Source organism: Cydia splendana, chromosome 15 (genome assembly GCF_910591565.1).
Source record: "Cydia splendana chromosome 15, ilCydSple1.2, whole genome shotgun sequence".
Lineage (NCBI taxonomy): Eukaryota > Metazoa > Arthropoda > Insecta > Lepidoptera > Tortricidae > Cydia > Cydia splendana.
Window position 1 is genome coordinate 19,402,888 of NC_085974.1, and position 27,501 is coordinate 19,430,388.

The 27,501-nt window shown below is 35.6% G+C and overlaps 2 long non-coding RNA genes across 2 annotated transcripts in view; one reads left to right on the forward strand and one right to left on the reverse strand.

Moving 5' to 3' along the window:
* LOC134797822 (uncharacterized) overlaps positions 1-27,501 on the reverse strand; it is an 87,678-nt gene that overhangs the window by 10,582 nt on the left and 49,595 nt on the right. The gene's annotated exons all lie outside the window — the stretch shown is intronic.
* LOC134797313 (uncharacterized) lies at positions 1,835-27,354 on the forward strand. The gene is made up of 3 exons (XR_010145073.1): positions 1,835-1,946; positions 7,384-7,480; positions 26,977-27,354. It is a non-coding gene; the product is annotated as an uncharacterized LOC134797313 (long non-coding RNA).

Below are 27,501 nucleotides of genomic sequence, written 5' to 3' on the forward strand. Positions count from 1 at the left end.
AGTTTTAATAACTTCTAAACTAACTTGACCTTCTAATTTCCAAAAAGTATTATTGTAACACCACGCTTACGATTCAATAGCTTCATACCTAGTTTATTCATCTTATTTTACTAGTTTATTCATTCTAACGCTGTTCGGGCTAAACTTTCTGACTCTCGATACGATATTACTTACTTAGGTCTAAGTTCTTGACACCTACTCCATGAGAGATGAAAATCTAGACCTACATATGTTAAATAGATGTCGCATCTGCCTGCGATTTGTGGGTACAACTATTTAGTAGGTGCCAGTATTTAAAATATAATTATATGTATGAGGTCCTTAGGGTATTTTAGTGATAGGATGAGGTCATGGGCTTTTCTTTAAATAATTTTCATATTAACATATTTTTAATTCATTTTCGAATTGACTGAAATTTCAAATGTGTTTTCAGATGTAGAAAGGTGTTTTTTTTATTATTAATAAAATTCCTCAAACAAGCCATTATTCAATGTTGAAAAAATTAAGAATTTGATTTGAACAGTATTCAATAATATCTAAATCTGCGCAGTGTGAAGTACAGTCAGATCCCTGACACGAAAATTAACAGCGTTTGTGATTATCGTCATATTTTCAGCTAAGAAAAGTTCACTTTCAAATATAGACCTCTTCTGAATCTTTCTAACAATCGAACTTATACCGCTTTCATCGAACGTTTTCCCACTATTTAACCAAATCGTTGATCATTGGCACTCTTGCGTGGTCCATTCGAATGTACGTCCGTGGCACCTATACCTACTACTTTTACGAGTTTTTTTACGACAGGAGTGTATTTTTACGACTAGCCTTTACGAGCACTCTGCGATCGAATCGTGACGTCATTTAGGCTAAGAGCCTGACACCTATTTATGGTAATGATGCCAGAGATTTAGTACATTCGTCAAAACACATCAAATATTATCTTGAATTATCGACTTCGGGTACGCGTCTTATGACCCGATAGGAGTAAACGGGTAATAAAATTGAAGAATATTAGGACGTCAGTAAAAATTATATTTCAATAAAATGATAATAAAAAAATGTTGTTGTTTTTATGTCGCGGATGAAATAAGGTAATGTTTTCCTAGTTCCTTCTAACGGTCATTAACCGACAGTTACTCCTTTCCCGCGCCACCGGTCCCCGAAAGCACGCTAAACGGCGTTTGTCATACAAATGTATTTCCTGAATAAAACCGGATCCGGTAATTAAAACGGCTTTATCTTTACGCGCCTGGCGCGGGGGGGAGGGGGGGAGATGCCACTTCGCATAATGAGTGAGGTTGTAAACATGGACCTCTATTCAGTTCGTGACGAAGGCGTATGCAACACTATTAGTCGAGGGTTTTAAAGAAAAGACGGGGAACACTTTAATGTCACAGGTTTACTAGCGCTAAATATGTAGGTACAATTATTTGTAAGGCAGTGTGAATAAGGCAAGTGTCCATGGGAGACGGTCAATTTTTAATTTCCAAACATAAATTATTAAATTTATGGTAAAATTCTGACTGACCGCAGTTAGAGTCACAAAAGTAAGTATTTTTAGCAAAATAAATAAAGTATTTTAAGCCTTAAGAAAAGGTTTAAAATCTTAAAATAAGATGGGTTCATTAAATAATATCCCGAAAATGCCTTTATTATACTTTTATTGTACCTATGTGCTCAGGTGAAAGATTTCAACATATAAAGCTACAATTGGAAAAACGTAAAAAGGCACGCGAAGAATGCGGAGTTGTATGAAGGTTGTTTGTCTTGAATATTTACTAGTCTCTGGTAAATACTAACCAATAACTATTTATACCCCAGTTCTGATTTGAAACGCTTAAATCCCCTCGAGGACTGCGTCGGCATCGCTTTGCAATGTTGCTACTCAAACAGGAATAATGTTCCATGTATGAAGTTGGAGATTGAAAAATGTTTGTTTGTGATCGGTAAGGAGCCTGCGGCGTCGCACAACGTTAACTAACTTATTTTGAGCTTTATTACAAACACATAAGGTCAACAAATAGTCATTTAAAAGTTCTGTTCTTGGTGCCATCGTCCCAAACCGTTGAATTACTATTTGTTTACTTAACAGTTATGGATACATAATAATTCAGCCAATATATGTCCCATTGCTGGGCACAGGCATGCGCAATTGCGCAAGAGGGCTTGGACTATACTTAGGCCTCACGTTAGCCCAGTGCGGGTCGGGGAAATCTTATGCACTTTTAAATCATCGCCGATGTATGTAGGTATGTTTTGCTTATCTTTACCAAAAAGCGAATGGTAAATATCAAATGATATTCTGTGCATAAGTTCCGAAAAACTTTTTTAGTACCTACGATTGAACCCGCGGCCTCCGGATTGATAGTCGGGCGTCAGATCATTCGACTACACTACCGCTTTTAACTGTTAGATTAGTATACTTTATTGCTTACTACATATTTAGTATCTTAAGATAAAAATGTCATTTCTTTAAAGAGTAAGCAATTTATTAGTGAAAGCTAACCTGCAACAAAACAATTTATTTGTTAAAAAAGCAGCTTTAAAGTCTAGACTAGAAGACACAAAATATAACAACGGCGCTCATCCGATACTAAATTTCAGCTGCATGTAACAAGTTTTAACAAGCGGTCTAAGTCAGGAATGTCCATAGACTATCAACAGTAGACTCCGTTTTATATTTTTTTTACTAATAATGTAAAGTCACCCCTCATTGGCGCTCTTTTACTTGTAAAATATAACATTGCATGCTGTGCCACTTGGTTACAACAATCCATCTTTGGAACAAATTTTTGGTCATATTTGTAATTAACATGTGTTATAAATGGGTCTCTATTGTTTCCCTAATAGTTTTAAGTCATAATGTATTGTTTGTCCGAATTTTCGTTAGTCATATTTGGTTTTTCTCAGAAACGCGTAACTTTTCAGGATTTTCATAAAATAAACCTATCCTAACCTAACCTACCTATAGAATAACCTTACGAAAATCCTGAAAAGGTAACGGTTTCAGTTTTATGACTAACGATAATATGACAAAGAATACATTATGACTTAAAACTTTATGGGAAACAAAGGGACCCCGTTATAAATGCGTAAGCAACTGAAATAACTTATATCTACTTGGACTTCTAAGCAGTAGGTACAAAAGCACTCTTACAACGATATCTTGCATTTTAGGTAATACAATTATATCAACGAGATTATTTTCAAGCAGGATGGCGATAGCTTTCTTATCGCTGTTATGTAGCTCGGTAGTAAATTAGTATGGGAGCGCCAAAAATTCATTGTACCTACTCTGTAGTTAGCTATATCAATTATTCCATGCAAACTCACATTTATTAACGGGTCTACCGCGAATTTATATATCGGTAAGAGGCCTCCGGTGACCAGAGGGCTGGCAAATATTTTGCCCAACGGATCAGCATTGCCATCCAGCGGGGCAATGCGGCCAGCCTACTGAGCACCCTACCTACGGACTACGACTTAGGGCAATTTTTTTATTTATCGGTAATTAAATAAATTCGCGATAGACCCGTCTATAAATGTGAGTTAATATGTGTGCAAAACGCGAAAGTTTTTAATATTATATTCCATGCAAGTTCTTTAACCATGTACTTAAATGGGGCTGTATAATCCATCTAGTGCGTGTGATCCGTCGCAGACCGTCGGCCGAAGATTGCGGAGTAATTTTAATCCGTGAACAATGTAATAACAGCGATATGAGAACCACAACCGCCCTGCTCTATCTATAACAAGACAAGTTTAAGATACCTACTTGTAAGCATGGGATGAGATACAATATAATACATACCTTAAAGAGATACCTTACACTCGTCTTGTAACATATCGCAGTATGGATGCATCTGTCTTTAATTTAGGTACCTTCTTATAATATCTGTGTGCGCTAAAAAAATATTTTTTACACTGCCTCTAAATCCAAGTATGCTGGAAAAGGAATCTAAAGTATGTACCTATTAGGGTCAAACACATTTTAGAAAATGGCCACTTCTGTAGAAAATACATTAAAAGTTATACACAGTTGCGTATTTAGAGGCTACCGCAAACATCACAATTTGTAAATCGTGCATCTGCCTAGCTATCACTCGACTAACGCAAAAGTAGACTATGATCCTCAAAATATTCTCCTTTTATGCACATGTGCTAACATTAGTGAAAATTACTTATCAAAACTATGGTGCACTAGAAATTTGTGTCAACGAATTTTTGGGCCCCCCAGTAATTTTCAAGTTTGCCATTGCTCCTTTCGCATAGATCAAAAAATCTGGCAATTTCACTGTCAATTTCTGGTAACTAAAATATCCTTATTTTATATTATGCAAATATCTTTCTGATTACAACCTACTTTTACTTATTTAATAACCAAATACAACTCATCTTCAATCATTCTATAATTACTAACAAAATTTAACAAAGCACCAAATAACAGCTGTATTCAAAACAATAGCAAATGTTTACTGCAACAAGCAACATACATTATCCCTCACTATTTGCAGAGCATACCCAATACTGCGCTGAAATACTACAGGATTAGAACCACATTAAATAAATCCGCACACCCAAATATATGCCCTAAGCTGTGTATTTAGAATTGAGTTTAGGGTGTACAGTTGTGTAAGTTTTCTGTGTAAGGGCCTGATCAAACAGTTTGCCGTCCAATTAGAGTTGTATAGTGCCGCTGACACGACAGCCGGAGCGCGAAATGCTCAAAGAATTCAGGAAGAACATTGGGACGTCACCAAAAAGGATCACGGGTCCTTAGTGCTGAAATAATACCTTTTCAACTTAAATAAAGATAACAAATATATAGCCATTAAATTGTCATACAAAAATTCCGTTTTAATTTCTCTTAAACTTATGACCACGAAACAAACAGTATGCAGTTCCATAGTCGGACCAAGCTAACAGGCCTATTCGGATTTTGAGATAATCACAAGATCTTGAGACGATTTAGAGATCAACTAGATCTACATTAGATATCGACTAGATGTGACTTGGATATCTAAGTCATAACTTGTCGAAATCGTTCAAGAGGACCTCCAGAATCGCGGAAACGTCAAATTTGACAAATCTATCTTACAAATATCTTTAAATTATCCGTATCGTAACTTGTTGAAGTCTAGTAGAAATCTAATTCATTTTCGGAATCGAGCCGAAACAATACATAACTCTGTACATGTTTTGCAATAACAAAGTGTGGGAACGGAAATATGACGTTTTTGGTGCCACTTTCCAACTGTTTCCAAGTCCAAGAAAGTGCTGAGATAGCTTAGAATCTAAGCCTTAGACGGACCCTGAAAGCTTTGAAATTAGACTACGGCAATGACTATCGACTATTATCCTATGGCATTCTAATTTGGGGTTAACTCACGGACACTCATCTCTGCTAAACGTTTAAATTTTCACTTAACGTACGTACGTAATATTCACTGTACATACTCGACGTTTTCATGAGACCAGTACAACGGAAAAACAAACCATATTTCCTATAAAGCCAGCGTCGTTCATATAACAACTGACTCCGCCAATTACTTAACCTCAGTAAATTCTGTCCGGAAATAATTGGTCGTCGCAGGTGTATTTATGTCACGGAACCGTTAGACCCTGGCTTATGGACCCTTTGTCCCCACACTACAGATACTCTACGCAAAAACTAACCTTAAAACACAAGTATTACAGTTCTTGTTACATTGGCAAGCGTATGATATACTATAACGGTTATTATAAAGATAGTTTCGTAAATGTAGTCTTTAAGTGGATAGTTGAGAGTGCAATTTTGCGTGAAGACAGGATGTTAATTTGTCGTATGCTGGTCTAATTTTACATTCGTCTTGAAGGTAATGGAATCGTCTGCACCAATTAAGGGTATCCTTAATAAGACGCTGGTTGTGAAGGATTTTAATAACTATGGTTTAGTTGGAGCTGTGGAATTTAATCAGTTTGTAATGGCTGTTTCATACATATTCACAAAATGCTTGTATATCTACCGTGATCCTTAGACAGAATAGATTTCTTTAATAACTGGTTCAAATAACTGTCACTAAAAATTAAAGTTAATGTAATTTTGAGAAATCCTTTGAGAGCCAAACAAAAATTTTCATTGAAGACAATTTGTGTAGAGTTTTCTAATTGATTCATTGTTTTACCCATATAAATACTTAAACATAGGTGTTTATAATACCAGCAAATAAACTAAAATAATGCTTATTTTAAATATAACTCCCTTTCTGCACGTAGATACGAAATACGAAAAAGTACGTATTATAAGAAAGCCCTCTCGCGCATGAGAGGAGGCCTGTGCCCAGCAGTGGGACGTATATAGGCTGAGATGATGATGATGATGATGATGATTATAAGAAATACTAGTAAGTTTTGTAATATTTGCCTCATATCCTGCCTACCCATAGTACCTATGAGACACGTATCTCAACTAAATCTCTCTTAGGTACTTCTACTTTTACTAAATCATAAACAAGTCTTATAAATAGGGTCTAGATAAAACATAGGCGTCTCGGGCCCGTATTTCAGATATAATACTTCAACTAGATCTCCCTTAGGTACATTATACCTACCGAATCATATACAATGCTCAGTCCAAAATAGATACATCTTACATAAAGGTTGCATAGATGTCCCGTGGCCGTATTTCAGAGGCGACGCGAAAATCCTTTCAATGATGACTTCAGCCGCGTCCCATTCGGGAAACCGCGTCCGACACTTTGTTTTATCGCCTGACGAATGGTCGGGCGCAGGTGTGATACCACCTTTGTGACACACGATGCATTTAACACCACCCTTAGTTTACTGGTAATAGAGTTCAATACGGGTTAAAAATTTAAATTTTAAGTTTGCTGGTAGTGGACTTTCTGAAATCTGGATGCGGTCAACATGACTTTATAGTTATGCCGTTTGGGTTGCTTTTTGCACCAGCAGTGGATTTTTGTGGTTGGCTTGATTGAGTTACAAGGTGCTACAGTATTGACATAGGTAGGTTGGATTTAGGTACTCCGAGATTAAGGCTCTCGTTGTCGATCTGATAACGGGGCACGTCTATTTAACTGACCTACTTGGCCCTTCGGTTCAGTGATTTTATTTTAGATGTTGCGGCTGGCGATGGAGTCAGTTTCCGAATTGAGATTGAAATTGATGGCTTTATTTATTTTACTTCTATATTGACAGGTATTTTAACATCTGGTCCTGCCGAACTAAAATAATATCTTTATAGTATTTAACACTTAATTTGGGCACACAAACCTTGGGATAATATTATAATATAATTATGAGATATGACTTTTTGTGAAAAAAAATTACGGAACATTTTATAAAATGAAAAAGTAACGTTAGAAATTATCTTTACTTTTTCAGTTCCAATCAGCAGAAGAGTATATACCGATATACCTCGATTTAGATGCGCCACTTTTTTCAAGCGGTTACAACTGCTTCGATATAACTCCGGGCGTCTGTAAGTATTTATTGAGGTATCGGCATGTATTTCGCTAGTTTTCTTTGTCAGATATACAGAAACATGATACCTGTCCCGGCCCTCACAGCCCCGTCACTCGCAGCTCATAACTAATGCCACGACTTGCCGAGGGTCGAGGTTTAGGCGCCTGGTTCCCAGGTGGCAAAAACTATTGCTTACTGAAGTGTCCGTCTGACACTTGACACTTCACGCTGTTTTAGGTTATTACTTATTATGCTACTATTTAGTTTAATAAACGTAAAAATAATTTATTTATACAAAAGGTTAATGGTATTTTTGTATGATTGTTTAATAAACTAGTTTTATAAATATATTTAGTTTAATAAATATGAAGATTTGTTGAAAGGGATCGTCCAGAAATCATGTGATCGTTGGGGGGGGTGTAAGAAAAATATCATAAATAGGCCAAATATGATCACATGACTTCTGGACGACCGCTACAGGCGCAACTGCCTAACGCTCACGGCATACCGAAAGAGACCCTATATCTAAAACCCCATCTGTAAACCCAACCATTTATTTTAATCAACCAGTTGTCCCTTCCTTCTTAACCCATGGCTCTGACCTGTACAAAAACTGATCCCATAGTAGTATAATACTTCTTTTGTATACACACAAGTCCAAAACGATTGACTACCAAAAAAATATCTAAAACTCATCCGTATTAAATTAAATGTGATGAATTTCACCTTCATTTCATTCGGCATCATATCATGATTATTAGATTGAATATAACTAGTTCTTCCCCCTTTGCTTATCCATCTCACCAGATCCCCAAACCGTACCTCGGTCCTTATCAAAAACTATTCCAAGTGTAGTTTACAGCGAACCCAATGAACACGTTCGGCGCACGTGCCGGATCTTTCAATCGTTATCTTTTATTCGCCGTTCGCCGTCTCCCGCGGCGGCGGAGGCGGCGGCGGCGGCGGCGCGGCGCAAGCGACACTTTTATGACGGTAAAATATGGATCGAGAAAAAGGAAAAGTGGACTTTCTTGAAATAATGTTTACTTACACGGGAAAGGGATTGACGAGAACTTTAAGATTTGTTTTGTTTTTGTCTTCAGAGATTAAATTTTAAAATTTAATTTTTTGTTTGGTCCCAGTATAGTAAGTAGGAATCTTTTTGGACTAGTAACCAGACGCATATCGCTATATTTTTTTATTTATGTTCAAAATTCTAACTCTGTACATTATTTGCTTGATTAACAAAAGTAATCTTAACTAATTCAAACACGTCGTCACTATCACTAAATAATTTATGCCCGCGGAGCGATCAATCATTAATATTTAAACTTCACTCGTCGTAAATGAGTTTACCTACTCTACTGATGTCGCCATTTCAGCTTTGGCAAACATGTCCTATGAGCATATGTTCTCCTCTACAGGTCGCATTTCTCAACCGATTCTCGGGAAATTTGGTGAGCAGGTTCAATAATTATTGGAAACTTTCCAAAATTTTTAGTCATGGGGATTCGTGAGGTCTACAGGTTACAGATCCACCAGTATGTATATTAATGACATACCGACTTTTTAAAGTTAACGCTTCCGCTCGATCCCTTACGCCGCGGCGCCAAATTTATGCCGCCGACGCATCTGCGTGAGATTTATGAAACGACGTCGCTGACACTCGGCAAACTTACGGTTTTTGCTAACCTCCCCCCTCCACCCCCCAACCGACCGCTGACAGTGACTAAACGACAGCCGAGTATGACTAATTGTAATGTAGCACTTGAACAACACTTGAATTCAGATTTTTTGGGGTGAGAATGGATTTTTTGTAGTGACTAGTGATGATGAATTTGTGATTGATGTCTAAATGAAAATAAATGCTTATATCAATTTAATTGTGATGCAAATTTTAACAGAATAAAAACAGATCGTTTAAAAAATATTAATGCAGCTACAATTGACATCCGAACGGCACCTTTACAGGCGCCACAGTCAAAGATGAAAAGAAAACTGCAGCATCCTGCATTCCCCGTTTTGACACGGCCAATAACAACCTAAAGAACTAGGGTCGTAGTTTCGTGATGACAGTTATGACAAAACGAATGACGAATGTTATTTTTCCTGTTTTGTTTTGATTTTGGTACAATAAAGTGTTTTACTACTACTACTACTACTACAAAAGTCACGTGATGATTTCCATACAAATACAAATAGTTTATTTCCAAAAAAAAAACATTAACAGCATTTACAGTTTATACTGACCCCCACACTAGGCATAAGCCTGTCCCGTGACCGTAAAGATGCGATTTACTTAAAGGAATTACATAAGCGGCTGTTGCACCATGTTGAACACATACCATGTTGATACATTATTTCAGTTTCGGTGAGAGATGTGGTACATTTATATTAACTTTCTATACAAAATATGCCAGTTTTGCACAACATTAGCTTTCTACGCTATGATACTCGTATGTAGGGCACCCGACAGCCCGTCATTGTAAAGCCGCGTTCCCCTTCGAGTTGACTCGAGCATTAGCCGCCTCGTTGCCGCTGCTGCGAGGATGCTGATTTATTACTAATGCCATTTAAATACGAAGCTTGTATTGCGTCTGCATTTATAGAAATGAGTGCCACTGTCATGATGAGTAATTAGCAGAATAATATACTTGCATAAACCAGAATATTAATGTGTTAAATTGTTAATCACTTTACCACATGAAAAAATCACAAATTCACTTTGTGTAAATCACATGAAATAAATAATTTTGAATTTGAATTTTGAATTTACCATACAAACTTTCAATGCACTGTAATTCTCTTTAGAAAGTCATTTGATCCTCATTAAACCAGTTTTAACGAGCCAGAACTTAATAAACATATGATGTTTCACTGCAAAGTATGATAATCTTCAGTCTCAGTGGCCGAGGCTGAATCGAACCGACGTGTCTTCAGCTTACGCACCTAGCGCCCTGGCTTCTAGACCACCCAATCACGGCAGTACCTGTCTCAATCAATTTCTCTAGTAGGTATATGCAATCTTTGAAAGGCTAGGCGCCTTTGAATATTTATTAAAAATAATTCTATTTGTTGTCTAGTTGTACAATGTACACTTAATATAACTGTAACCTCTTAACCTTGATGTTATTTTCTCAACAACGTCTCCACGCTCCAATTTAGTCCACTCGGAAATAAAAGTTTTGCAGAAATAATTGTCATTAGTCAAGTTAGATGTGTGGATTATCCCGGCCGAATAATTCTGTAATGAAGTTGGTATTATCTCATTTTGAAAGCTACTCGTAAAGATTAGATTTTTCACTGTTTTTACAAAATTTTAGCTCTACTTGGAAAATTATGCGTATAGATAGAAACGCGTCCGAAGAAATCACTTTTGTGTAGGTATAATAATCATAATATAATACATAGAAAAACTTTTGCCAGCGCACTGACATTTCACTCTACTGTAGGTATTCTGGCTGGAAAACGGGCCATTACAGAGAAATTGGGGTTTATTACCTTTTAATTTGCTGTAGTTATCTAAATAGGTTCCTGTTCAAGCAATAACAGACAAACAGGCAGATTTACTTTCTTTCACCGAAGTTTTGTACTTAGAATTCTTCACGTTCAATATTTGCCTGTAATATGCACGTTCGATCGCGCATGTCAAACACGCGCGTAGATCTCAACGGGCATTCGATAATTCACGAAGATACCCCGAGTGCTCCATCTGCTAATGTGCCGGTGACCCAACTTCGCCCCACTTCCCTAATCTACGGATCGCCAATCAGCTAATGCCGACAGTGCCGATAAATTCACAACAACTTCAAAGGGAATTCGCGCAAAAAAAAACACCTTTTTAGTGAGTTTTTGCGCCTTCGGTATTTTAACAAAACAGTCAGGGATTTGGGTTGACGGAATTTCTTGCTATTATTCTGTCGAGTAGGAGACAACATCGTAACAGTATCTTCTAAAGGAGTCACGATAATATTAATCATTGTAATAAAATTCTTAGGAATCAACTATACACAGACAAAGCCAAATCAAATACCCATAAGAGTTGAAAATTCTGCTTTATACAACGTTTTACTCGTTTTTATTGATTTCGTGTTTGTTCTACGGTTTAAATTATATTAAAACGGATCACTCACATACTTTAAGTTTGCTTTATAGACGCATAAAGTTTTAGAATCATAAAACTTCTAATACTCCGTGTATTTGATTAATCAAATTAGTATTAAGTAAAAATGTTGGATTCAAAAACAAAATAATTTCTAACCAAGATTTCAATTACCTACTAAGCTTATCATCTTGCAACCGCATCTCACCGAGCCTCGCAAACAATCCGATAACTTTACAACACTATTTCATATTTAAATCCACAAGCTTTCCCTAAAGTCAAAAATATATCTTATTCCATGAAAAATAAGGTTGAAAGTTGGGTGGAGAAGGTTTGTCATGAAAGCAAAACAAGATGCGTTGCATCGTTTAATTAAACCGTTCTGGGTGGTTATTCACAAATAATAAATCGCATTCCTTAGGTGCCGCTTAACCAGTATAACTAAATAGTTTTTTAATACAGCGTTGGTAGCAAACAAAATAAGATCCAGTTGATGGATGGCGGTCACTGCAGCCTATGATTTAGATTTAGATTTCTTTATTTCAAGATGAAAATTACACTATAAATTTGCTACATTCGTCAAAATTATGTTTATCTTCTCATCATGATCGTCAAAAATTACATTATATATTTAAAAATAAAAAATATTAAGATTAATAAAATGGACGACTGCAACTACAGAGGTGGGTGTTGCTGTCTGACTGACATTTCTTTCGACTAAAAACTTCACTTTTGACACTGAAATTTAAATTTATTCTAAGCTTACTGACATATCAGATCCATAACTAACCCAGATCTAATTCATAACCTGTTATGAAAATCAGAATACGACTGCAAAACATGGTAATTTTTTCTTAAACATAATATATGACATCTATTTCAGTTTTCAATTGATATATTATATTATGACTATTTAAAAAACACAAATCAATACCTATACTTATTATATTTCATAAACCCGTGGGTCAAGATAAACCAGAGTCTAATTCATTGTCGAGTTTAAAGTATTTTGTGAAGTTATGGGCTCAAAGCAGCCGCATACTCTCCGGAATCTGAGGCTTGCTAAGATTTGAGCGGAATCTTGAGGAAGTATTAACAATAGTTCCCATATTTCATAACGTGAAGTGAGGGCCGACACAGATTTAACAACTTGTTACAGTTTTGACAGTTTATTTCGCATGCACCAATCAGCGTGAGCGATCTTCAAGGTCGTGTCAAAATAAGATTAAAGCCGTGACAAGTTGTTAAATAAGAGTCGGACTCTAGGTAACTATGTATTTTCCTGCACAGGTAACACTACCAGTACCTACCACCGCCCACGCTGTTAACTGCCAGTTCGTCAACCTTATTACAAAAGGCATAAGGTCATTGACGTATAAAATCTCAGGACTGGCCTTATGGGCAATAAGAATGGGGCCAGTACAGCGATGTGACACCGCTACAAGGCGATTGGTTGATGAGTTCGCATCACGCACGCGATTGGTTGATGAGTTCACATCACGCGCGCGATTGGTCGCAACTAGCTGCGTTAGGTTGCGCGATTGGCTCGAATTGGTGAGTCACACCGCTGAACTAGTACCATTTTTAGTGCCCGTAAGGCCAGTCCATAGATATAATACGTCAATGCATAAGGTCCACCGATCCGATCCGAGCTGGTTTGAAATCGACCACCTGCCTGGGAAACCTTAGCTGAAGACAGTGATGGATGGCGCAAGCGTGTTGTGGAGGGGAGAAGGCTATGCGACCAAGCCTGGTTTAATTCTTTAGATAGCAGAAGGTGTCGCAGAAAGCAAACCGGGACTGGAACCTCAGGTGGCATGAGCTTTCTCTGCCAAAAATGTGGAAGGTCGTGCCACTCACGCATCGGTCTCCACAGTCACCAAACCCCGTGTCTAAACAGAAATGCATAAATCGTCTGCAATAGACGGAGAGGCATGTGATGCTGATGAAGGTCCAGGTGCACCGATGGACAGTTAAGAGTGGTGCTGTTTGTACAATATGATCAATTCATAATACATTATTTGCAGATGGCGCTATTACTTAATTAAAATACGTAGCTAAATTAAAATGAATAAAATACGATATAGGTACCTAACTGACCCAATCTACTTTACTTTTTTACCCTCTCAGTGAAGCACGCGTGTACAGAAGTTGTCTGTCTCTAATTACGGCATGAAAACTTGTCGCTTCAAAATAAAACCGATGTCGGAACTGGAGCGCGTAGTTTCAACTGCGCCTGCCGGCTCGATTCGGAAAATGAATTAGATTTCTACTAGACTTCAACAAGTTACGATACGGATAATTTAAAGATATTTGTAAGATAGATATGTCAAATTTGACGTTTCCGCGATTCTGGAGGTCCTCTTGAACGATTTCGACAAGTTATGACTTAGATATCCAAGTCACATCTAGTCGATATCTAGTGTAGATCTAGTTGATCTCTAAATCATCTCAAGATCTTGTGATTATCTCGAAATCCGAATAGGCCTGTGCGACCCTAACGAGCGATATTCACTGGTATTCATACTCGAATCTAACTAACTGTAGTTTTTTTTACCATTAAGAGGTGGGAATGTACACCACATAAATGGGGTTCGGAATTAGGGCAGTGTCCTATAGTATTTATTATTTATTTATTCATTTAATCCATTGAACCCTTTTGTAATCATAAACTTCGTTTGATAATTTTCTTATCTTACCCAAAAGTTGAACACCGATAAGGATTTTTCTAAATTAAGTACTTGATGGGCTGAATAAGTAGGGATAGGGTAAAACACTTTTGCTTGACATTTTTTTAAGTACGAGTAGGCGTACGAGTGTTTAATGTAGACTTAAAGATAATTTACGGCCGTATTCGAACAATACTATTAATATGTCACAGCGATACGATACCGATTATCAGTGTCAAAAGTGACGTTGTTGAAGAAATGACACTTCTGACTCTGACAGATATCGGTATCGTATCGCTGTGACATCTTATTTTAAGCATTGTTTGAATACGGCCGTTAGGCAACCTATACATATAATGTTTATATTCCTCAAGCCATTTGGGTTAAATTCGGCCTGAGTTGATGCGCTACGAAAACAGATAGTGCTCCGAGCGCTACGGCGTAGAGGCTCTACGCGAATCGTGACTTTAGCTTAAATAGCCTTGGCAAGGAATATACTGACCAGGGACAGGAACCGGTTACCTTAACCGGGGTTTTTCATAGGGTTATTTTAGAGGTGTTTATAAAAACCCCTACCATAACGGTAACCGCTTAATAAGGTAACACTTTGATTCGGTAACCGTATCAGATCGAGTTAACCTCTGTTACCGGTAACCGAAATAAAAACCCAGTCTATTCAGTTACCTCATTATGAGGTTTTTGACCAGTTCAAACGATTGTAATCTTTACGCACACTTAAATTCAACTTATTATTGAATAACCGAGGTTGGCATGGGCGGTCTATGAAGCCTCCAGCACAAACAAGTTTTTTTGCCTTTCCTTTGTTTATCTTTATACCTACTTGTGTGGTGTGTTCTTATTATAAATATTATTATATTATAACTAAAATAATTAAAATAAATAAATTAAATAAGTTTAATAAATAAAATAAATAAAATAAATAAAATAAATAAAATAAATAAAATAAATAAAATAAATAAAATAAATAAAATAAATAAAATAAATAAAATAAATAAAATAAATAAAATAAATAAAATAAATAAAATAAATAAAATAAATAAAATAAATAAAATAAATAAAATAAATAAAATAAATAAAATAAATAAAATAAATAAAATAAATAAAATAAATAAAATAAATAAAATAAATAAAATAAATAAAATAAATAAAATAAATAAAATAAATAAAATAAATAAAATAAATAAAATAAATAAAATAAATAAAATAAATAAAATAAATAAAATAAATAAAATAAATAAAATAAATAAAATAAATAAAATAAATAAAATAAATAAAATAAATAAAATAAATAAAATAAATAAAATAAATAAAATAAATAAAATAAATAAAATAAATAAAATAAATAAAATAAATAAAATAAATAAAATAAATAAAATAAATAAAATAAATAAAATAAATAAAATAAATAAAATAAATAAAATAAATAAAATAAATAAAATAAATAAAATAAATAAAATAAATAAAATAAATAAAATAAATAAAATAAATAAAATAAATAAAATAAATAAAATAAATAAAATAAATAAAATAAATAAAATAAATAAAATAAATAAAATAAATAAAATAAATAAAATAAATAAAATAAATAAAATAAATAAAATAAATAAAATAAATAAAATAAATAAAATAAATAAAATAAATAAAATAAATAAAATAAATAAAATAAATAAAATAAATAAAATAAATTAATTAAATTAAATTAATTAAATACATTCAAAAAAATAAATAAATTCAACAAATTCAAAAAATTAAATCAATTAAATCAATTAAATAAATAAATTAAATTAAATAAATTTAATAAGTAAAATCAATAAAATCAACAAAATATAAATAAAGTAAATAAAATAAACAAATTTTTTAGTATTTTTTTTTAGTTCTGACGGCACATAAAACTACTTTTCTCAAAAATGGACGGCAAAGTCGACTTTGCCGTCTAAAAAATAGGTCGCGAAGCGCTTAGTTTATGGTCAGTCAAAAATTAAAAAGTTAAAAACATTGCAGTCTCGATTTTGGGACTGCAATGTCGCATACAAATTCCATTATTTGTCGAGTTCCAAACTTTTTAAAAGTTGAAATGGCCATATCAATTGAAGGCACAGGCCCTTTGAACAGCCAAACAGATGATTAGTGCCGCGACTATTTAGTTGTCTCAAATAGGTTGGCGTATTTTCGGCAGAAAAATACACTTCTATTTTTTTATTAAAAAATAAAAAGGCGGCAAGGGCTTTCTTCTGTGAAAATATATACGTAACAACGTTGCTTTTGTAAAATATTTCTATGATATTTATATTTCTTCCACCATTTTTGAGAAAAGCACTATATATGACTCAGCTGGAAGGCTACTTGCTGGCTTCGGATTCAATTAAACGGACTCCCAAGGTCGTCCGTTTAAAACGAATCCTCAGCCTGCAAGTAGCTACTTCCGAGCCTCGACAATAATGTACTATTAATGTAGCAAACCAGTAAGCAACCGATAATAAAGGTTACCATAACTGAATGAAAACCTGTTAAAAACCCTTAACAAAAACCCTATCGCGATGGGGTTTTGAGATTAACTCGGTTAAAGGTTAGGGTTACCGTTTCAATAAGGTTACCATTACAATCAGGTAACAGTATGATAGGGTTACCGAATGATACGGTAACCGAATCGATTGGGTTAGGATTAAGCGTAAAGAGGGGTTTTCCGGTCCTTGATACTGACAGGCCAATTCGAACGTACACTGATATCAGAATAATATTTGAATCAACTGAACACGCCTATACTGTCAAGGCGTTAAAGTGAGTGTAGAGATATTTTTGAACACCTCAGCCATTCCTATAATATACCTTCGGAATTGTGTTCAACTGTTTATATACCTAAATATCAAGTGGAAAACTAGATTTTAAAAGCTTTACATACGGATCTTATCTTCTTATGCGTGGTAGTGTATTTCATAGATATAAATTATATTTGTTAAAGTGTAACATACGAGATATATTACACAAATAATATAAAGATATTCGTAGTGTATTGTATATGAACGACGTGGAGTGGTAGTCATAAAGTAAACACTATTTTAACATCATATAATATAACACAAACCCTCAAATACAAATCGTTCTAAAAACCAATTCCATCCCAAAATATATCGTCCTCAAAATGCCCAAACATATTTAGGTCGCAAACAAATAACAATGTCAATCATACATATCGCACGCAAAATGCCAATCTCGTACCACAGTAGAGAGGCAATGACAGTAATCCATCGTACAGGCCGTATTCGGGTCGATTTTTTTTAGTTTGATTTAGACACATTTGGCTGGTTTGAAGAGCTCCTCATTCTGGTCGGAATAAATACAAAATGTCAACATGTCCCAAAAAAAAATGTAATTTTTCACTGACAAAAGTACCATGCCATACGTTTTCGTAACTAAGAGGGAGCCATTTTTAGGGCATATATTGTACATAATTCCCTAATTTCCTCCTCCTAAAAAAGCTCCTCTCTCTATCTACCTTTTGTCGAAATTTGACATTAATAAAAATTAACAAAAAAATCGGCCCATTTAACAACTTAACTCTAAATGATATACCTAACTTTGCTGTTCTTGCGAGAAAATATTGGCAATCACAATACAAGCCGTTTTGATAGAAGGTATATAATTATAGATTTTTACTTGCCGTAGTGAACAAATTCCTTGTCTGTTTTAGCACGACCTGCACAATATTATGATAATAATATGCTTCAAAATGGATAACTTTTTACGTTCTCCTCTACTCTGACGGAATCACGCTGTCGTGCGATGTCGCGCGTTGGAGTGGAAATATACTTCCGACATTTAGACATGCTAAAATATACCTTAATATAAACATATTAAGGGTGTTGAACTTGAAATGACATGGAAAGGAAATGGATATCCATATAACGTTATATGTTTAGATTTAAATCGGTTTTAGGAGAAAATAACGAGGGTTGGACAATAATATTAACACATTTGAATAACTTTTCTACTATTAACTCATTCACTGCTGCACTCATAGTACTAACTTGTAGTCTGTTGTCTGCTATTGTTAGTAAATTTATTCTTATAATAATCCCAAGGATATTCTAAAATTATGTCCTTAATTATTATTTTCTGCAATAAAACTCAGGTAAAATTTAAAGATCTTCTCACGCCAAAACGACAGACTTGAACTGTAGAGCGGATTTATAAATAGTCGGCGTAGCGAGTTTCTTAACAAAAACATCGTAAACTTGCGGAGGTTTTCCGGACTCGGCCATTACTTTTATCTTAAATAGTGCAGTACGGTATTTATGTACCAGCGTCCACTCTCCTAACTAACAATTCGTACCGCAACCCTTACCTTCGTGAACCTTATTGCTGATACATTAAGGTCCACCAATGGGCAGTTGAGAGTGCTACTGTTTAGAACAGACGATGGAGTACTAAATAATCACGGGCAGATTCTAGAGTTTAATAAAGTATAATTTACGTCAACTATAATGAAATGTTATTGATCAAAGAAAAGTGTAAAGTACAAGAAAAAAGCTTGCCCCGAGGATACCGCATAATGTACGAGGCCCTACACGGACATCTGTGAAATTCGACACGTGTTTTCTTAGGCTTTATAATAGTGTTGGCGATGCGCTCGTTATATTTGTACCTAGTTATGTTTTACTTATGAAAAATCATAGTCGTGTTAAATTAGCTTTTAATTCCTTAGTCTTAAGGTTGATATTTGTTTGTAGCATATCTAATGCAACCTGTTACTATGCGCCGCCAGGCAGTCCGCTGCTGGCCGCGAGCCTATGCACATACGCTTTCGTGACATTTTTGTAATTGTGTTTTTTCCGAAATACATCTTCGTGTTAGAAGTCGGCCTTTTCTTCATACGAACCCCATACAGTTAACAAATAGGTACACCTTCTACCGGGTGTGGCCTGTAATATGAGCAAAAAATTTAACTGTAGGCTGTACTCCTCATACTGATCAACATTTGTTCAGCAACTTTTAAAAATAACTTGTGGTTTGATTTTTAATATACTTTAAAGTTCATTCTAAGACGCAATGTATTGCGAATTTTGTTATGTTTAAGGCGTGACAAGCGACGTCAATCACAATGATATGGCGTGGCGATGGCGTCCATTGAAGATAATATTTATTTTGTATGAAAAATAGGGAGTCTAAATACTTCGTAACTTTTAAAAGTTGTTGAACAAAAGTTTAATTATTTGCTCGTGTTACAGGCCACACCCGGTATATTATAATTACTTAACTCTTTGACTAAAGTATATTCAGGTAACATCTAGCGTGTTATTTTAACCATAAATTATAGAATGTTTATTTAAGCTCGCAGCCAGTAACATAATTATTACTACACCAAAATACTTCATAAATGGCCGATGCATGTAGTATTTAGCCCCGCTAAAATAAACGATAATTTGAATACTGACAATGCGATGTTACACGTTCATTATTAATTAATTAAAATGCATGCCAATTGAACCAATGAGACTTAAAAGCCCTAACCTGTTATTCAAAAAAAGTATCCGCCTATTTTATCATAGCTTGACCAGAGTGACCAGTATAATAAGACCTCTAACGTGTACTTGTTATTAGCAATGTAAATATGTTACACACGTGATGTGCTCGCTAATTATGCTTTTCGAATAGCCAAGCCAACCATTGGACGGGTCCCAGTGCATCGCATCAGCTGTCATTCTGGTAATAAATCAATCAAATGTATCCTGGGCTAGGTTTTATTCATCATCGTGTATTTAAGAGCTAGATTTTTGTGGGTGGAAGAATTTCCAAGTATTTCTTTCCTATGCCTTCTGTTGTCGCCTGTTACGACACGACGTTTCATTTTTCTTTTACTTGGTCAATGTAAGTTCTTCTTGGCTTCCCTCCCTTCGTCTTTGCTTTCATTTTCCCTTTTAAATTTTACTACTATTGTCATGTTGTCTACTTGTTGTACTATTGTAAAAGGTGTCCCAAAATCTTTCCTCTTCTTTTTTGCGCGCTCGTCTCGCCTACTGCTGCGAGCAGTAATCGAGGCACAGCTTAAAGAGGGAGAAAGAGAACGATTATGCGTTAGAGAAGAACAACATGATGTCCTCCTGTTATCAAATATCGACATCGTTAGACAGCGAGTACGAATCTACGCTATAGCTGTCTGCAGCTGTCCCCAAAAGTTATAATCACCTCGCGCGAACTAAATTATTAGCTGTTAATTACTTGATCCAATTATAGTGGAGCTGCCGTAATTAATTGTACTTGTTAGGCGGTAGTTTACACTCAACGAGGGAAATGCTGTTAATTCAAATACAACTAGGAAATAAATCAATTCATTTTACTAAATAATTTGCTTTTAGAGTTTGGCGGCGGTGGAATCTAAGGGCGTCTATCTTTTCAAAGCATATAAGTTCATTCACACAACATAAAATGTTCAACAATAACTCCCAAAAGCAAGTTTCCTTCCTCGTTTCCGCCTTGTTTCCCTGTATTTGTGTCACTGCATTAATTAGTCTAATTGCCTATTTGCGTCGCACGGCACTCTAAGTGTGTGCAAATCACTGTTGCACATGCATTTAACTAAGTAAACACTTGTGCGCAGGTACCTACTCGACATGTTTTAGCAAGATCTGGTGATATGACCCTTAAATCGACTGAAAACACGGAAGGGCGTTAGTTCACAGTAGTTCTTCTCGGCACTCAATAGTAGCAATGATTCTGGTTAAGATAAAAATACAAAAAAGGTCAATAAAGGTTAAGTCCAGTATTTTGGACGTGGGTTTACGTGCATGAACTTTACAAGCGTCTAGAACTGACATCTTAAACCAAACCGAGTATTTTCCTTGTTTACCACCATAAAAACCTTTTATATTCAAAAAGTGCAGAACATAAGACGCTTCACGAATATCCGTGAAACTTACTTTAACAGATACTTGAACAAAATGGCGGCTCGAGCAATAAGCAGGACTAGAGATTTATGCTTCACTCCATGTTACGCGATTGTGGACCTTAACACAAGGTGTTAAAGGCACGTGTGTTGGCCGTTTTTTGCGTTGTGAGGCATGAAATATACATAAATCAAGTGTTGGCGGTTGGCCCAATGTTGGAGGTAACACGATACCTGAAGCCTGAAGGCATTTTATCTTATCTTTTTAGATATACTTTTGGAAATGATAGGTAATTGAAGTAATACGTTTAAGAATAAATACCTATTTTAAAACTGAATTTTATAATTAATTACGTACCTAATGTAATTATTGCAATGTATGGATCTTGTTATCCGAAATAAATATATGAAAATAAAAATCAGAATGGGATTTAAGTTAAGTACCTAATATTGGCAAGATTAAAATAAGAATATTATTTAGGTTAAAGTTATAATAAAAACCTGGCTGATGAAATATTTATCTACAATCAACTAGATACATACTGTGACCTCTGAGGCATATATAGACACCTCCATGTATAAAAGCCATCCAGTTATTATACATATTCTAGGAAAATAAAAATACCTAATAGATTAAAACTAATCAAAACCATAAATTCAATCTTAGTAACTTGTGACCAACCGCCTGAGCTAGGTGATAGACCTTTAATTATAATGTAATGTAAGTGCATTTTTTTAGGTCGGCCTTCTGGTTGTAGCCCAGACTGTCCAAATGTAGTGCGTGCACGTAACCGTTTCTTTTAGGTCGTTTGGCGTCTCCGCCGCGCAACAAATCAACGGAACTGCACATGAATGTAGTGTTAGGCCGAGTCGCTAATGCGAGTTGGCTCCGTGCCCCGCGCAGGGGTCTGGCTACACCCAAGGACACTGAAAAGAAGAATTGTATACACTTAAAAAAAAATACTATTATCAGTCTTTCTGGATTTTGAGATTAGTCCCTTTTCCTCGGGAGTTATTCCTTCACTGAAAAGCGACTTATGAACATCAAATAATGTTTGGTGTAGAAAGTTCTGAGTCATTGGTATTAGCCGTGGTTTGATCCCGCGACCTACGGTTTAAAACGAGCACGCCTTATCGCTTGTCTACTAACGCTCTCAAAATGAAGCGGTCCATTTTTCTATAACACGTACTAGTACGTTTTTTTATGTTGCCTCATTATAACATCAACGGTTAAAGTCTCTGTAACATAATATAATAATAATGCAACGTTTGCCTTCAGGGTCCTGCTTCATTAGTTTGATAGTTAAAATATTTTACACGTATTTTTCTTACAAAATAACATCATTACCTTATTAATTCCAATTGAAGTTTGTTTAGAAGCAGTCAATGTTTGAAACAATTAGATTTCGTTTATAAACTATCAAAAATAACTTGTGAGATAATTACCATTTTTTAAATTTTCATGATTATTAGATGGCTTTCTAAAAAACTTCCAAGTTAACACAACAATGGGATACTCCTTTTCGGAAATAAATGATAGGTAATACGAGAAATTTCGATCATCGCAGAGGCGGCGACCATTGGCAAGACGTGGAGCGAAATGAAGCGCGTAGCTCAAGACCGAACGGGGCCATCACTGCACAGCACTGTGGATGCCCTCTGACCCATCTAGGGGACATAGGATATTAAGTAAATAATATGAGAAATTTAAGTTTTATCCACTTAGCTACAGCTATATTTTAACATAACAGCTATATATTTAATTAAGACTTGAAGCAAAAAGTAGACTTGCCAGGACTATTATAAATGCTTGAATAGTATAAGTACCAATGTGCCTTTAAAAATTTAGATTTAATGAAATAAGAAGTTTCGGAGATTTTTTAAATTTTTTGGAAACTTACCGCAATTCGCACATCAGATGTGTAGGTCATTAGCACTGTTCCAAAAAGCTCAACAAAATCACAAGAAACGGAAGTTTTGGAAATCCTGTAGATGTCAAAATCAAAGTGTGTCGTTATTTTGTCCCACGGTGCAGTGTGCACGCTTGGCACGGCGGCGACATGATTGTTGCTGGGGATTAAATAAAACGCCTTGTACCGCTGCGGCTGGAGGAAAGGGGGGGGGGGGGGGACTGTTGGCTCCTGGATTACGACGCTGTGATATTAACTTGTAGTTTGTACTACCAGTTTCTTAATAGCTGTCGCCTGTCTTCATTTTGAATGTTCTATCCCAAAATTTTGCAAAAACATGATATCGTGTGAGTCGTGGGAGGAGCTTGCAACTCGGAGATCGGCCTGACGAACTGCGACCAACACTGGTCTCGGCGACTTCGAAAGTGCACGCCTCGAAGATCTCGACGCTAAACGCCAGCTTTGAAAATCTCGGCCCAAGCTCTCATACACTTACGACTCAAATGGCGAGCTTTACTGTATGTCTTGCGGCCGAAAGTTTAAAATAAAACTCGGCTTCGCAAGTCACTTTTGAGCCCATGCACGTCAGAATTTACTGAATACCTGATACTGATTTGTCCGGGTGTCGCCGTCGACGGATACGTCTGGGACGACATCGTCATCATCAAATCAAGTGAGACTGAGATGCACTATGACTGATGTCAGAATGAGAGCTAATGTAAAGTAGAAATGTCTTTATAGGTCACTTTTCAAGACTACCTACCTCAATGTATGTATGGCTATCAATTGTTTGAATATGGAAATTTACCTTTAATTGCAATTTGTGAGAGTGATAAAAATTATATGTACATCATTTAATAAAGTTCGAATATACCGAAGGGACAACACGATAATATTATGCAACACATTTTTTGAAATAAAGGAGAATACGTAAAGAGATTGGTTTTTAATCCCGCTCAAATATCTACGCGCTGAAAATTCAAACAAATAATCCAGACAATAGGTAGGCGAAACGCAATAAAAATCAGTGGAATAACAAAAAAGTGGTGAAAGCGGTAAATTGAAATGAAATCTGGTATTGCAGCGCCGGAGGAGCAACAAGAATAACAAGCAATAAGGCACCGGCGTCAAGCCAGAACCGGGTATCTGGCCGAGTCCCTTCAGTATATATTATTATTATTATTTATTGATAACCTTTAGTACACTGTTTTTATATTTTTATTTTAGTTAGGTACCTATGACGCCAAAAAATAAGCTAATAGTATTTAAATGTGATAAATAACATATATGATAAACATAAGGTGCATACGAAGGTGAGATATATACTACTAAATTCCCAAAGGCGTTTAATATTGTTAACCATGCAATACCTATACTAATCTGGGTTATCCTAGCATGAATCATGGTTAACTTTTAAGATAATATTATATTATGGTACATTTGCAAAATCAATTGCGATTTTTTTTCAAGGAGATCTTCTAAATGTTTTTTTTGTTTTTCGCCTCCAGTGTACCTTAGGGATCAAACTTGTGACCTCTGCTTTAAAATGCTTTAATCAGGGCTTCAGTGAATTGAAAACAGAATTGTTAAATTATAATATTAAAAGTACCATGTTCCAGGCCCCAATTTCACATCGGTGACAGGTGCGACGAATTGTAAAATCACTGTTGCTGACGTCACAGGCATCCATGGGCTACGATTACCACTTACCATCGGGCGGGCCGTACTCCTGTTTGCCACCATCATTGTATTATTTAAAAAAACTTTATTATATCGGATAAAAACAGATATTTCTCCTGCGAAGTTTCTGACAATTGTCAAAGATTTAGAAGAATTGTAGGTAATTCTTGACAGGTAATGAGTTATATGTCGGAATTTCGTGACAATTGTAGTGTTTCTTGTGACAATTGTTATAAACTTAGCAAGAGAAATATCTGTTTTTTCCGATATCATAAAGTTTTTTTTAATAATACAATGATGGTGGCAAACAGGAATACGGCCCGCCCGATGGTAAGCGGTAACCGTAGCCCATGGATGCCTGTGACGTCAGCAACAGTGATTTTACAATTCGTCGCACCTGTCACGTTGGTGAAACAGGGGCCAGGTGTTACTTTAAACGAACGTCATTTAAAAGTATTTAAGGTGTGGTTCCGCTAGGTAATAGGAAGTTCCCGCATAACTTTTATTGCGACAGTTATTCTGCTGTTTCGAAATATTAATTTGTTTAGATTTCGTTCCCGTCCCGTTCGCGGCAAAGTTTTTAATGGAGTCTTTATTAGTTCGGGAAGTCAGTGCAGCGAATGAAACTAACTTGTATATTCGCTGCATAAATGCATGCTTTGGTTTCGAAATGTAATGGTTTTCCATTGTTTTCATAATTTGCATTCTCGACATGCTTGCTAAGTAGGTACCTATCGTATTAATAAAGGCACAGCAAAAGGAATGTTATAAGGCAGACAGTTTTCAATTGTATAAATGTAAATAGGTACAAATGTTCCTTAGTGATAACAGTTATGTGACGCCTCTGTAATTGGAAAAAATGCGACTAAATTCAAACGTGACGAACGAAGTTTAACCTACGGTAAAGTCAGCAAAGGTACCAGAGCGCATGATCTATTCAAAGAGTTCTAAATATAATAAACATTGTTAAGATAATAAAAGCATGTAATTAATGTGAACACCTTGCCCGCTTATCTACCAATAATTCTTGACTTTACAATTAAAACACTTTGAGTGGCTTTTATGCAAATTAAGTAAGATTGTCATAATGAGTCTCCACTTCACTTCACAAGAGGTCTTGAAGGAGGATACCGATTAAAAGTCTTCTTTATTGTTTGATACCTATTACTTATTTTTGATGTTTTTTTGGGGTTCCGTACCCAAAGGGTAAAAGCGGGACCCTATTACTAAGACTCCGCTGTCCGTCCGTCTGTCTGTCCATCTCTCTGTCTGTCACATGAACCGTGTTAGCTAGGTAGTTGACATTTTCGCAGATTATGTATTTCTGTTGCCGCTATAACAACAAATACTAAAAACAGAATATAATAAATATTTAATAAAAAAAAGCGGGGCTCCCATACAACAAACGTGATTTATTTGCTGTTTTTTGCGTAGGTAATGGTACGGAACTCTTGAAAACCATTACCCTCCTTTAAGCCGAGTGATTGCAAAAATGTGCTCCTACAAAACCTTAGTGATCTAAAACTTGTCGCATACACTAATGGCGAGAACTCTTATCGCATTTACAGGAAAACTAGGTCGTATATCTCTCAAACGAACCTACCATTTGAATTGCAACCTTACACCTAAAACGTTAAAGACTAAAATGGAATAGTAAGTCTTAATGTATTAGCCTGATTAAGCCCAATCGAAAACCAAACTTGTGTGGATAAGACAAGGTTGGAAATCCAATGGGTTATGTTGAAAGGCAACGGGTGACTACTGAGCTTTGAGTTCGAGAATGGTACTAAGGCACGTGGAGGTTTAAATGTTAGTTAACTGGTTTCAACTGCATTTCACAGGTCACCGGGGCGATTGATTTACATTTGGATAATCCAGTACGTTTTAGGAAAGTTCAAGTTCTAAAAAGGAAGTCTATTTTTAAATCCTTTTATTAGAAAGGAAACGGAATGGAAAGTAGGTAATGGTAAAATGAAAATTAAGAGGGGCGTAAAGCCAGGAATTAGAAGGGGACAAAAGAAATGACGAATGGGAAATGCGACGAAAGAAGTGGCCATTGCACGGGGTTCTTCCTTTTATCTTATTTTTTCTGAAAATCTTGCATGAGTCTCCATTTTCAACAAACTGAGAGATGTCCGAAACATAAAATATGTCAGCTAAACCGTATTTCACTTACTTATAACAACAGTTGAAATTCTTATTCTTCGTTACTTTGATTTAATCACCGTGAACGTTTGCTTATTTTTACAGACACAAGAAGAAAACTAGCATGATATAAAGAAAACTATATAATTTGAAAGCAGCCGTGTAACAGACACAAAGCCCTCAAAGAAACCCGGACAAGGCGAGTGAAATGACGGCGCCGATCAAAGCGGACGGTTTGAGCTCGTGCTGTACCTACCTACCGTAGGCGGAACCTACTTTAAAATATGTTATTGTGTTTATCACAGTAGTTCATTTTGGTAAGAAATGTAGGTACCTACCTACCTGCTGTAACTCTGCTACCTCTGTAACTTCACCTAATTTCAGAAGAAGCTAAGGGCGGTTTCGTGAAAGTTGCGGATTGATTAGTAATAATGAACCACTGGCCTGCAGATTACGTACATTTTCAATTAATTTCGGAATATGCGGAAAAGGTAAGAGGAGTTCGTACCTCCACAGCGAGGGTTGATAATTAGATAATGTGATTTTGAAAAAAAAATAAACCAAAAATCAGTTTTCACAAATAAACGGATTATCTATCTATCTTTCTATAAATAAATAGTTTTAGTTTAT